General features: G+C 44.4%; 1 non-coding gene across 1 annotated transcript; it reads left to right on the forward strand.

Moving 5' to 3' along the window:
• The first annotated feature begins 9,995 nt into the window (after window positions 1-9,995).
• LOC117309336 (U6 spliceosomal RNA) lies at window positions 9,996-10,099 on the forward strand. Its single transcript, XR_004523622.1, has one exon. It is a non-coding gene; the product is annotated as a U6 spliceosomal RNA (small nuclear RNA).
• The last annotated feature ends 2,615 nt before the right edge of the window (window positions 10,100-12,714 follow it).

The raw sequence follows: 12,714 nt of genomic DNA on the forward strand, positions 1-12,714 counted from the left end.
GGTTGGGATTAACATATACACACTAATATATATAAAATAATCAACAAGGACCTACTGTACAGCACAGGGAACTAACTGAAGGCGAATCCCCAAGCAAACACTCCATGGCCCTTAGCTCTGATCTTGGCAGGAAGGGAGCCTTCCTGGACTTTTTTTGATCACACCGAGATACAAGGCCTGCCCTTGTATCTAAGAATTAGACTAAGAATTACCAGGGGATTTCCCTGGCAGTCCAGTGGTTGGGACTCCACGCTTCCACTGCAGGAGGCACAGGTTCAATTCTTGGTCGGGGGACTAAGATCCCCAAGCCGAGGCCAACAAGTAAAATAAAATTACCGGAAGCCTCCAGTAGGTGGAGCTAGGAACACGAATAAGATCTCGAGTCTCACTCCGACTGCCTGAGTGTGAATCCTAGCTTGTACCAACCAAGCTCCGTGATTTTGAGCAAGTGACTTTGACATCTCTAGGTTCTCAAGTCACAATGAGAACCGCGTTAGCCATTGACTTACTCGTGGCCGGGGTAAATAAATGAAAGCATGCTTGTTAAGCACTTGGGATGCTGATTTGCTAAATGGAGCCATAATTAATTGAGCTACTCAACAAGCTTTCTGCAGGCCAGCACCCAAGCTGAATGATACGAGAGACGTGTCTGCCTAACGCTTTGCCCTTGAGGTGCTCCTATTCTGATGCAGAAGGTGGTCACAGCCCAGGTGGCCCAAGCAAGGGACTTCATGTGTGGAGTCACAGATCTCACCCACTAAACAGGAGCCCTCACTCCAAAAGAAAGTCCTGGGTAACTGCAGACATTTGTCTTCTTGGGGGTTTACACCACTTCCTCAAAGTTTATTTCTCGTCTACTCAACCCCTCTTCTTTCTCCATGTTCACCCAAAATGTGCTCTCCGGTCCAGTTACCTGAGTTGGCAGCTGGGACCACACTCTGCCGGGGTCTCAGTGTGCCCATCTGTGAAATGGGTACAGTGGCAGCCTGTATAGAAAAACATTTTATTGACTTCCAATCACCCACGTTAAAAAATCAAACTTAAGACACTATAACTGACTCAAATATCGAGCACAGATGCAACTGCCCTGGAAAGACACCAGTTGATTCATTCGGACCTGTTCTCTGCTCTCATGAAGCTTCTATTTCAGAGATCAGGTTCCTTTCTATTTGTGAAGTTTCAGCTTTACTCATGGGCACCACCATTCCACCCTCCAGCCTCATAAGAGTTCCTCGAAAAGCATTCAGAAGGGAATTCCCTGGTGCTGCAGTGGTTAGGACTCCTGCGCTTTCACTGCCTAGGGCCAAGGAAGCTGCAAGTGTGGCCCAAAAAAAAAAAGCATTCAAAGGGCTTCCCTGGTGGCTGGGAGTCCGCCTGCCGATGCAGGGGACGCGGGTTCATGCCCCGGTCCGGGAAGATCCCACATGCCGCGGAGCAGCTGGGCCCGTGAGCCATGGCCGCTGGGCCTGCGCGTCTGGAGCCTGTGCTCCACAACGGGACAGGCCACGACAGTGAGAGACCCGCGTACCGCAAAAAAAAAAAAAAAAAAAAAAAAAAAAAGCACTCAAGAGCCTTTCAGATTAAACTCTTTATCCTATGAATGCGGGTTCTCACAGCGTCTTCTTACATACCTCCCCACCCTACTATGCTTGCCTGTCTTACCTCCTTTTTAAATGGGGGCCCACATGGACCCTCAGAGTTTCGATGAAACAATCTTTCATGCCCAAATTATCTTTTTTGGGGGGGAGGGGGGCGGCGGGGGCCGCACTGTGGGGCATGCAGGATCTTAGTCCTCTGCAGTGGAAGCGTGGAGTCGACCACTGGACCGCCAGGGAAGTTCCTTTTATCCCCAAGCTATCTTCATCCCAAAGTGAAAACATTTCAGCTGCTGAAGATGCAAAAATAAATCTTTAGATAAGCTTCCTTCATCTGCCGCCTCAAAAAACAGCTGCCCTTAACCATTCCCTCCAAGCGAAGTTTCCTGCAAATTCTGCTGCCAAGACAGACTGCCCATTCTCTTAGCATCAAAAAGCCCGAAAGAGGGCTTCCCTGGTGGCGCAGTGGTTGAGAGTCCGCCTGCCGATGCAAGGGACACAGGTTCGTGCCCCGGTCCAGGAAGATCCCACATGCTGCGGAGCGGCTGGGCCTGTGAGCCATGGCCACTGAACCTACACGTCTGGAGCCTGTGATCTGCAACGGGAGAGGCCACAACAGTGAGAGGCCTGCGTACCGCATTAAAAAAAAAAAAAAAGCCCGAAAGAAATTTCCATACCCTCCCACTGAAATCCTAATGCCCCCTCCTTCAGTTAAATTGATATATAAAAGTTTCTCATTACTGGGAGGTCCTTCATGTACTTGTTACTAAACCTCTTTTCTCCTATTAATTTTCAGGCCTACAACTACAAGACCTGATTTGGAAGAGGAAAAGGTTTTCCTCCTGATGCTTTCTTTAGAATTTCTTTCCTAGGATCCCAAATCAACAGGGAGTTGCCCTTGAACTGAACCCCTCTACCCAACCACTATAACTCTTGGCCTTCTCAAGTTCTGAACCCTTGACATGGACTCCAAGTACCAAGGAATTGCATCTCCCTTTCTTACCAATGAATTAGGACCTGGAAAATAGATTTCAACTAATACCTAATGAACAAATAAATTGTTCACAAGAATCTTCAGGAAGGGACTTCCCTGGTGAGGCAGTGGTTAAGAATCTGCCTGCCACGGCAGGGGACATGGGTTCGAGCCCTGGTCCGGGAAGATCCCACATGGCGCGGAGCAACTAAGCCTGTGCACCAGAACTAATAAGCCTGCGCTCTAGAGCCCACGAGCCACAACTACTGAAGCCTGCGCGACACAACTACTGAGCCTGCTATGCCTAGAGCCCGTGCTCGCCAACAAGAGAAACCACTGCAATGAGAAGCCTGCGCACCACAACGAAGAGTAGCCCCTGCTGACCACAACTAGAGAAAGCCCACGCGCAGCAACAAAGACCCAACGCAGCCAAAAATAAATAAATAAATTTATTAAAAAAAAATAATAAAAATCTTCAGGAATATTCAGCGAAACTGGATTTTGGAAACTAAAAGACTGTCCTAACAGATCCTAAGCAGATAAAGAAAATGAGATTATGCCCCACCCCAATCCTCTTCAGGATTCTACAGTAATCCAAGAGGAATTCCCTAAGCGAGCTGTCATTGCTCTATGTCGAAAATATCTCCTTGCAGCAAGCTCATGAGAACCCATTCTTTGAAATGACCTGGACACCTGAAATCTCTTTTCCAGAAGCTGCAATGCCTTGGAATCTAATCATATTTTCTAGACCTCTCCCCTAATTTCTAGACCTCTCCTCTGATTTTTTTAACAAAAAATTAATTGGTCGGTCTAAGAAAGAAATGGAAATTTCCAAATTAGAGGATCATAGCCTGGGAAGAGCATCTCAGAAAGCTCTGAGAACTGTTCCGCCCCTTAGAAGACAAGGCAGTTTTATGAGTTTTTAGCTACAGAGGGCTGTACATTATATGATGTATTATTGACAGTCTACATAATCCAGATCTAAGCAACTTCGTGGTGGGTCATGTGACCCCTTATAAGCTCTAGAAGGAATCCTATCTTTTAAGGAGCTGTCTTTGATGCTAGGAGAACGTTGCTCTTTTAGGTTTGGTGATGCGTAATGCAGATATACAATGCACAGTGGGGGGAGAGGGAACAAGAGGCAGAGAAGAATTTTTTTTATGTTTAAATTTGTCTTGTCTTGCCATAAAATGTGAATTTTATTTCACACCCCTATGCTTGCCCTGACTGCAATTTCCATTCCCTCTGTGATGTCCTTCCCCATCTCCCAGACCTGACTCTTTCCATAAAAGCCATTTTATAGATCAGCACTGTCCAGTAAAACTTTCGGTGAGGATGCAGATATATAATATAATATCTGTGCTGTCCAACAATGGTAGGCATGGGTCCAGCATCTGCTGTGAACACTTGAAATGTGGTTCCTGCAGCTGAGGGAGAGTTGCCAGATTTAGGACAAAAAAAATACAGGATTCTCCGTTAAATGTGCATTTCAGATAAACACGCACTCTTGGGGACATACTTATACTTGTTACCGAGTCCAAGCTCGCTCTGTTCGGCGCACTACAGGCCAATAAATCGGGAGACGAAGCGTTGAGGCGAGAAAAGCCAGCAGACCGAGAAAACGGCACACTAAAGTCTCAACATAACCATCTTATCTGGGTTTGAATGCCAGTTTTTAAAAATAGAACAGAGAGGGGGAGGAGATGAGGAAGTAAAGAAAAAGGCCATAAAGTTTGCAAATATCTCCTGGAATGGCCAGCCTCGGGGAGGGGATGTGTTAATTTCTTCTTTCTTGCAGCCATCCACAGGTGGACCGGGTCAGGATACTTCCCTGAACAAAGGCACTTTGGTTTGACCTTCAGGCAGATGGGTAGGGTTCCCGGAGGCAGGCCGTTGTGTATAGACAGTATCCTTTTAGTGAACAAAAGCAACGGGAAGCACAGTTTAAAGTAAAAGATACAGTTTCAATGTGTAGTCAGATTTAGCTCTTCCCTGTTACATACTGAAAAATTATACTCAAAAGTCACTCTTGGGGGCTTCCCTGGTGGCGCAGTGGTTGAGAGTCCGCCTGCTGATGCAGGGGACACGGGTCGTGCTCCGGTCCGGGAAGATCCCACATGCCGCGGAGCGGCTGGGCCCGTGAGCCATGGCCGCTGAGCCTGCGCGTCCGGAGCCTGTGCTCCGGAACCGGAGAGGCCACATCAGTGAGAGGTCCGCGTACCGCAAAAAAAAAAAAAAAAAAAAAAAGTCACTCATTGTTCATCGGCTCTTCACATCTAACTGGGCATCCTGTATTTTGCCTGGCAACTCCAGACTGAGGAGCTGAATTCTTTTTTTTTTCCCCTACCTTTTTAAAAAAAATTTAAATTGTATTTTTTTATTAAAGTATAGTTGATTTACAATGCTGTGTTAATTGCTGTACAGCAAAGTGACTCAGTTACACATATATATACACATTCTTTTTTTTTTTTTTTTTTGGCCACACTGCGAAGCCTGTGGGACCCTAGTTCCCTGACCAGGGATCGAGCCTGGGCCCTTGGTGGTGGAAGCATGAAGTCCTAACTACTGGACCGCCAGGGAATTCCTTATAGATTCCTTTTTATATCCTTGCCCATATCCTTGCCCATATATAGATTCCTTTTATATCCTTGCCCAGGGAATTCCTTATAGATTCCTTTTTATATCCTTGCCCATATGGTTTAATCTCAGGATATTGAATATAGTTCCCTGTGCTATACAGTAGGGCCTTGTTGTGAAGAGCTGAATTCTTAATTTATTTAATTTTAAAAAGCTACACATGGCTACTGTATTGGACAGCACAGAGTGGCTGGTACAAATGAGTCCAGAGGGCAAATAACAGGACACAGTTATTGAGACGTTAGTTTCCCAATGCTGACCACAGAGGTCCTTCATGGCCCATCTCTCCCCTCTCCTGTCTCCAACCCTTCATCGCTTTGGCATGTACTCTCTTTTTTAAACAAGTACACCATCAGTAAACCCCATCTGAGCATGGAATCCTGGAATAAATGGTATGGCTCTGAGTGTTTGACAGTGAAGTTTCTGGAACAAGTGTTAAAGAAAACAAAATTATCCACTGGACACTTGTAAAATTGGTAAAGCCTTGAGAATTCCCTGGCAGTCCAGCGGTTATTACTCCACGCTTCCACTGCCGAGGGTCCAGGTTCAATCCCTGGTTAGGGAACTAAGATCCCACAAGTGGCATGGCGTGGGCAACAAAAGAAAAAATATGGTAAAGACTTAAAACAGAAACAGACTCACAGACTTAGAGAATGAACTTACGGCTGGGGAGGGCGGGCGGGCAGTGGGGTGGGGGGAAGGGACAGATTGGGAGTTTGGGACTGACATGTTCACACTACTATATCTAAAATAGATAACCAACAAAGACCTACAGTACAGCACAGGGAACTCTGCTCAATATTCCGTAATTACCTAAATGGGAAAAGAACTTGAAAAATAATAGATACTAGTATATGTATAACTGAATCACTTTGCTGTAGGCCTGAAACTAGCACAACATTGTAAATCAATTATACTCCAATATAAAATAAAATACATTTTAAGAACTGGTAAAGACTATTTCAGACAAATAAATAAGAGTTGTGACCATTGCCATAGGGGATTGAGATTGGGCTAAAATCCAGGGACTCACAGCCAACAGCAGAGTAAACGCGGGTCAGTGGATGGAAAATGACTAAGAGGAGACATCAAGGTAGGGGGATTCTTACTAACTGGCTTAACAGGATTCTTGCTAAAGGCAGACCAAGGACTTAAACATCAAGGGTGTGGGATGAGGAACTTGATCAGATATCAGGAGTTATCGGATATCAAGGATGGGGGTGGAGGCAGCCAGATTCTTTGCTAAGACTGGACCGGGCAGGCCACAGACAGGTCAAAGGCCAAGGTCAAGGCCTAGTTAAGAGGCTTCTAGGGAGTCTGACTGAAGTTGGGTCAAAGAGAGAGTCTTCACAGACTTCCCCGGTGGTGCAGTGGTTAAGAATTTGCCTCCGAATGAAGGGGACGTCAGTTTGAGCCCTGGTCAGGGGAACTAGATCCCACATGCATGCTGCAACTAAAAGTTTGTGGGCCGCAACTAAGACCTGGCATAACCAGAAATAAATCAATGAATAAATAAGATTTTTTTAAAAAGAGAGAGAAAGTCTTGGTCAGTATTGTCCAGGAGGAAGAAGTGTGCTTCTACTCTTCTAGGTTCTTCTGGCTGATCTAAGGGTTAAATTGACATGAGACAGATTAACAAGAGAAAATGAAACAAACATTTAATAGCTTGGATACATGGAAGAGTCCCAGGAAAACTGAATAACTTGTCAAAATGGCCAACACTGTCATCTTAAATGCCAACTTCAGCTAAAGACAAGAGAGCATGTTGGGGCTGGTGGTTTGGGACCTGAAACGGGAGGAAGACAACTCACATGGAGATGGAAAAGCAAATCCTTGGTAGACAAAGATTTGCTGGGCCGGGCAGGGACAATGCAGCAAAGAGGACTCTGATCTCCAGGTCCTGCCAAGTTTCCCCCACTGTTAGCTCATATTCTTTGCAGACATCTCTGGTCGTAGCTCTGTTCTGGGAACAGACCCACCATTTTAATTCTTTAAGCAGTTAGGGGGAAGGTCAAATGTTCTTCCTGAGTCTTTGGGGACTTGATTATTTTCAGCTCCAAATAACCCGCGTGCCAAAGAGACGCATGTCGGGGTGGCCAGTTGTGTTCCTCTACAGGCCTCAGGGGAGCCTGACTGAAGTTTGGTCAAGGAGAGCGTCTTAGATCAGTACGTATTCTTAAGGGAACTCCCTGGCAGTCCAGTGGTTAGGACTCCGAGCTTTCAATGCCGAGGGCCTAGGTTCAGTCCCTGGTCATAGAACTAAGATCCCACAAGCCTTGTGGAGAGGCCAAAAAAAAAAAAGGATGTGCCCTTGAAATGTGATCAGAAGGCACTGAAATGTATGGTCTTCCTCCCCCAAACCCATGATTACAGTCTAATCATAAGAAAAACAAGAGACCAATCCCAACTGAAGCACACATTCTACAAAATACCTGACCAGAATGCCTCAAAACTGTCCAGGTTGTCAAAGATAAGGAACTTCTGAGAAAGCCTCACAGCCCAGTGGAGCCCAAGAAAACGTGACAACTGTACGTAGTACGATGTCCTCGATGGGATCCTGGAACAGAAAAAAGGACATTAGGTTAAAACAAGAAAAAACAAAGAAAAAAACTAAGGAAATCTGAATAAACTATGAACTGCAGCTAATAATAATAATATTGGTAACAATTGTAACAAATGTGCCGTACTCATGTATTCATAATGTATTTTTAAATTTATTCTTTAAAATATTTTTATTTTATATTGGAGTATAGTTGATTATGAATGTTGTGTTAGTTTCAGGTATACAGCATTTTCAGCAGTTTCAGGTATTATGTATTTACATGTATCTATTCTTTTTCAAATTCTTTTCCCATTTGGGCTATTACAGAGTATTGAGCAGAGTTCCCTGGGCTATAGAGTAGGTCCTTGTTGGACTAAGAATGTATTAATGTACAGGGGAAACTGGTCGCGGGTATGATGGGAACTCTGTACTCTTTCCAGTTTTGCTGTACATCTAAACTTGTTGTAAAATTAAAAGTGTCTTAAAGAAAATAAGTTTATTTAAAAAAACTACTGCAAACATACGGACACCAAGTGGGGAAAGCGGTGGGGGTTGGGGGGGAGGGGTGGAATGAATTGGGAGATTGGGATTGACATATATACACTAATATGTATAAAATAGATAACTAATAAGAACCTGCTGTATAAAAAATAAATAAAATTAAAAAAACTACTGTTCTGGATCGGTTATTTCTTAGAAATCCGAAGAATGAGAGTATGTCCCATCCCCCCCAAATCCCCACCCCTAGGGCTTTCATAGTAAATAGAATTAAGTTTGTTTACCATTGTTAACAGATGTATGCCTACTCTTTGTGTTCTGTTGATATTCAAAATACTCTCTGAAGCAGCTGTCAAATCTCATTCTTTGCACTGAATGAGGGTGTGAATGTCTTTCCTGCTGAGGAGGGAGGAATTCTTGCCTCCAAGTCCCCGTTTCCCTTTCAGATTCCCACCCCCACTCCCGCCTCCATTGCCCTTTACTTTTGCATCAATTTCCCCAGCTCTGGCCCCAAAGTCTTTCCGTTCGCCCCCCAGGTCGCATTTGTAATTGAGGGAATAACGGCCTTGACCTTGGTCTTGGGCCTGCCTTCCACATGCCCAAGCCCCTTCTTAGCAAAGAATTCGACTAAATCATTTCCCCCACCCTTGATATCTGATCAAGTTTCTCATCCCTCCATTTAATGTCTAAGTCCTTGACCTGCCTCAACGAGAATCCTATTAGACTCATTAAGTCAGAATTCCACCTTTGGAACTGCTCTCAGTGATTTTCCATCCACTGATCCCCTCACTATACACTGTGGCTGGAAATCCCCATTTCTCCTTGTTATAACTGGAGATGCGCTCAGTCCGTCTCCCCTATTGAGAAAGTCTTCACCCTGAAGGAGTTTACTACAGGCCACTCCAAACTATGCAGCTCTGGCATACTGACTATTTAGCGTGAAAGGCACCTGAAACCTCAAATCCAGGAAAAACACTCTGACCTTCCTTCTTTTTCCTAAAAGTGGAAGGTGAAATTCCCAGATGACAGATGATTCTTATTCAGAAGGAAGTCACATTCTTGTCATTAAGGATGAGAAGCTGAGAAAACCATGTACATTTATTTAATACAAGTTGTAAATGAGAGAGTTCTAGACACGTCTCTTATATAACCCAATGTAAAAGCAAGTAGGCTTTATCATATGATATCTCTTATATGTGGAATCAAAAAACAATGACACAAATGAACTTATTTACAAAACAAATAGACTCAGACACAGAAAAATTTAGGAGGAAAGGGGGGTAGGGATGGATTGGGAGTTTGGGATTAGCAGATACAAACTACAATATATAAAATAGATGAACAACAAGTTCCTACTGTATAGCACAGGGAACTATAGTTGACATTTTGTAATAAACCATAATGAAAAAGAATCTGAAAAAGAATATATAGATATAGGGTTGGCCCAAAAAGTTCATTCTGTTAGTGAATACATTGTTCAATAAAATTCTTGGTGAAAATGAAAAATGTGTCTGTTTCCTTAAAACCAAACGAACTTTTTGGCCAGCCCTATATGTATAATCACTTTGCTGTACACCTGAAAGTAACACAACATTGTAAATCAACTATACTTTCCAATTTTTTAAAAAGTGATTACTGATTTAAAAAAAAAAAAAGCAAGTGAGTCTTGCCATCTCCTTGCGTCTTGAGTCCTGGTGAAGGCTCCCGTGTCATGTAAAACTTGTATTCAATAAATTTGCATGGAGCTAGCTTCCACAGCATGGGTAATAAAATCGGAACAGAATGATACAGAGTAAATTAGCATAGGCCTTGTGCATGGAGGACACGCAACATTATGAAGCATTCTGTATTTTTTTAATGTGTATGTTTTCCTCCTGCTGGTCAAACTTATGTCAATTTAACTCTCAGGAACCGCCAGCAAGAACTTTAAAAGCATAAAAGTTTGCTTCCCTTACAATCCCTATTGCAATTCCTTACTTTTTTTTTTCTTTCTCACATGGAATTTTTTTTTTTTTAACCATCCATCAATAAAGTAGTGATTTGTAAGGCTGAATTGCTCTTTTGGATAAAAGGAAATAGAGATGAACAGTCTCTGACATAAAGACAGTGCTACCCAGATATAGAAACAATCCCCTTTCTTCAACCTTCCGAGGGATTTGTTGGATGGGAAAACAGAGGCTGGAGTAGTACACAGGATGTGAGTGGCATGATTAAAATCTATATGTACTGAATGGTTTATATGTGTGTCCTCAGAGCCCAGGCAGACCCTGGAGCTTGACAGACACTCGGGAAAGTGTATTGAATAATTCAATTAGTTAGGTGGTTCCAAGATTTTACAAGGTGCCTTCAGAAACTCAAAATTAAAACTCATGACTCCGCTCCCCGCTAAAGGCACATCCATGTTTTCTCATCCATGTGAATCAACAGCACTTCCAAACACACATTTGCACACTCCTGACACTTGGAATCTCATCTTTCATACCTTCCTCTCTCTTCTCTATCATGTACACTCCATCACCAATATTATTAAGAATGGCCATACTGGACTTCCCTGGTGGCGTAGTGGTTAAGAATCCGCCTGCCAATGCAGGGGACACGGGTTTGAGCCCTGGTCCCAGAAGATCCCACATGCCACGGAGCAGCTAAGCCCTTGCGCCACAACTACTGAGCCTGCGCTCCAGAGCCAGGGAGTCACAACTGCTGAGCCCAGGAGCCACAACTACTGAAGCCCGCGCACCTATGGCCCATGCTCTGCAACAAGAGAAGCCACTGCCATGAGAAGACCATGCACCGCAATGAAGAGTAGCCCCCGCTGGCCACAACTAGAGAAAGCCTGTGCGCAGCAACGAAAACCCAATGCAGCCAAAAATAAATAAATTTATTTTAAAAAAGGAATGGCCATCCTCCAAAAGCTTGAATGTAGATGGTAGGTCAGGCAAAAAAAACACAAACTCGCACTTTTTTTTTTTTTTTCTTTTGCGGTACGCGGACCTCTCACTGTTGTGGCCTCTCCGGTTCCGGAGCACAGGCTCCGGACGCGCAGGTTCAGCGGCCATGGCTCACGGGCCCAGCCGCTCCGCGGCATGTGGGATCTTCCCGGACCAGGGCACGAACCCGTGTCCCCTGCATGGGCAGGCGGACTCTCATCCACTGCGCCACCAAGGAAGCCCAACTCACACTTTTTAACTGGATTTCTTATCCACACAATGTACCGAACCCTGAAGGAAATACAAGATAATCAAGGAGAAAACGAGGACAGAACTCACAAAGATGCCTGAGAAAATATTCCCAAAGAGGGCTGTGTCACTCCAAGCCCACTCTACCCCAAGCACTCTGCGACTGTGATTAACCTCTGAAATGCCTCCCAAAGGCTTCTGCTCGGTTCACAATGGGTGTTACTAAAAGTAGAGGTTTGCTCTTGCTTTTCTTTCTTTCCTTTTTTTTTTTAATTAATCTTTTTAAAAACTACTTTATTTACTGATTTATTTTTGGCTGCGCTGGGTCTTTGTTGCTGAGCGCGGGCTTCCTCTAGTTGTGGCGAGCAAGGGTTACTCTTTGTTGCGGTGCGCGGGCTTCTCATGGCGGTGGCTTCTCTTGTCGCGGAGCACGGGCTCTAGGCGCGTGGGCTTGCATAGTTGTGGCCCTGAGCCACCAGGGAAGTCCTGTTTTCGTTTTTCAAATGTAAAATTATCATAACACAGATACACATTCACAGGGATTTTCTCTCCGTTTCTAGCGTTTTTCCAGACTTGATCATTTTTTTTTTCACTTGACAGATTCATTTACTGTGTGAACATCTGATTCATTTATTGTGTGAACGTCTGTGGTGGACCAGGCAGTGGTACACACATCCCTGAACAAAACAGAAAATGTCGTTCCCTCACCAAGCTTGCATTCTAGTTGTGGAGACAGATGATAAAGAAATAAGCAAATGAGCTTATAATGTCAGCTCGCTGTACATATTAAGTATAAAGACACAGCTTGGAGGTGAATATCATGAATTGCTATTTTAGAAAAGCTGGTTGGGGGCTTCCGTGGTGGCGCAGTGGTTGAAAGTCCGCCTGCCGATGCAGGGGACACGGGTTTGTGCCCCGGTCCGGGAGGATCCCACATGCCGCGGAGAGCTGGGCCCGCTGATCCTGCGCCTCCGGAGCCTGTGCTCCACAACAGGAAAGGCCGCAACAGTGAGAGGCCCGCGGACTGCAAAAAAAAAAAAAAAAGAAAAGAAAAGCTGGTTGGAGGAGGTGTCCATGAGGAGGCATGATGTGATCGACAGCCTTGCATGAAATCAGGGAAGTAAGCAATTAAATAGCTAGAAAATTCCAGACAAGTAGACCCACTGCATCATTGCAACACTCACAATCTTCCTCTCTGTCTTTTCCATAGCCTGTGATGTTCTAACATAACCGCTTACTATATTGGTTTATTAAATTCATTGTCAACTCTCTTCGCTGTTAGAATGTAAACTC

Source organism: Tursiops truncatus, chromosome 19 (genome assembly GCF_011762595.2).
Source record: "Tursiops truncatus isolate mTurTru1 chromosome 19, mTurTru1.mat.Y, whole genome shotgun sequence".
NCBI classification, from domain to species: domain Eukaryota; kingdom Metazoa; phylum Chordata; class Mammalia; order Artiodactyla; family Delphinidae; genus Tursiops; species Tursiops truncatus.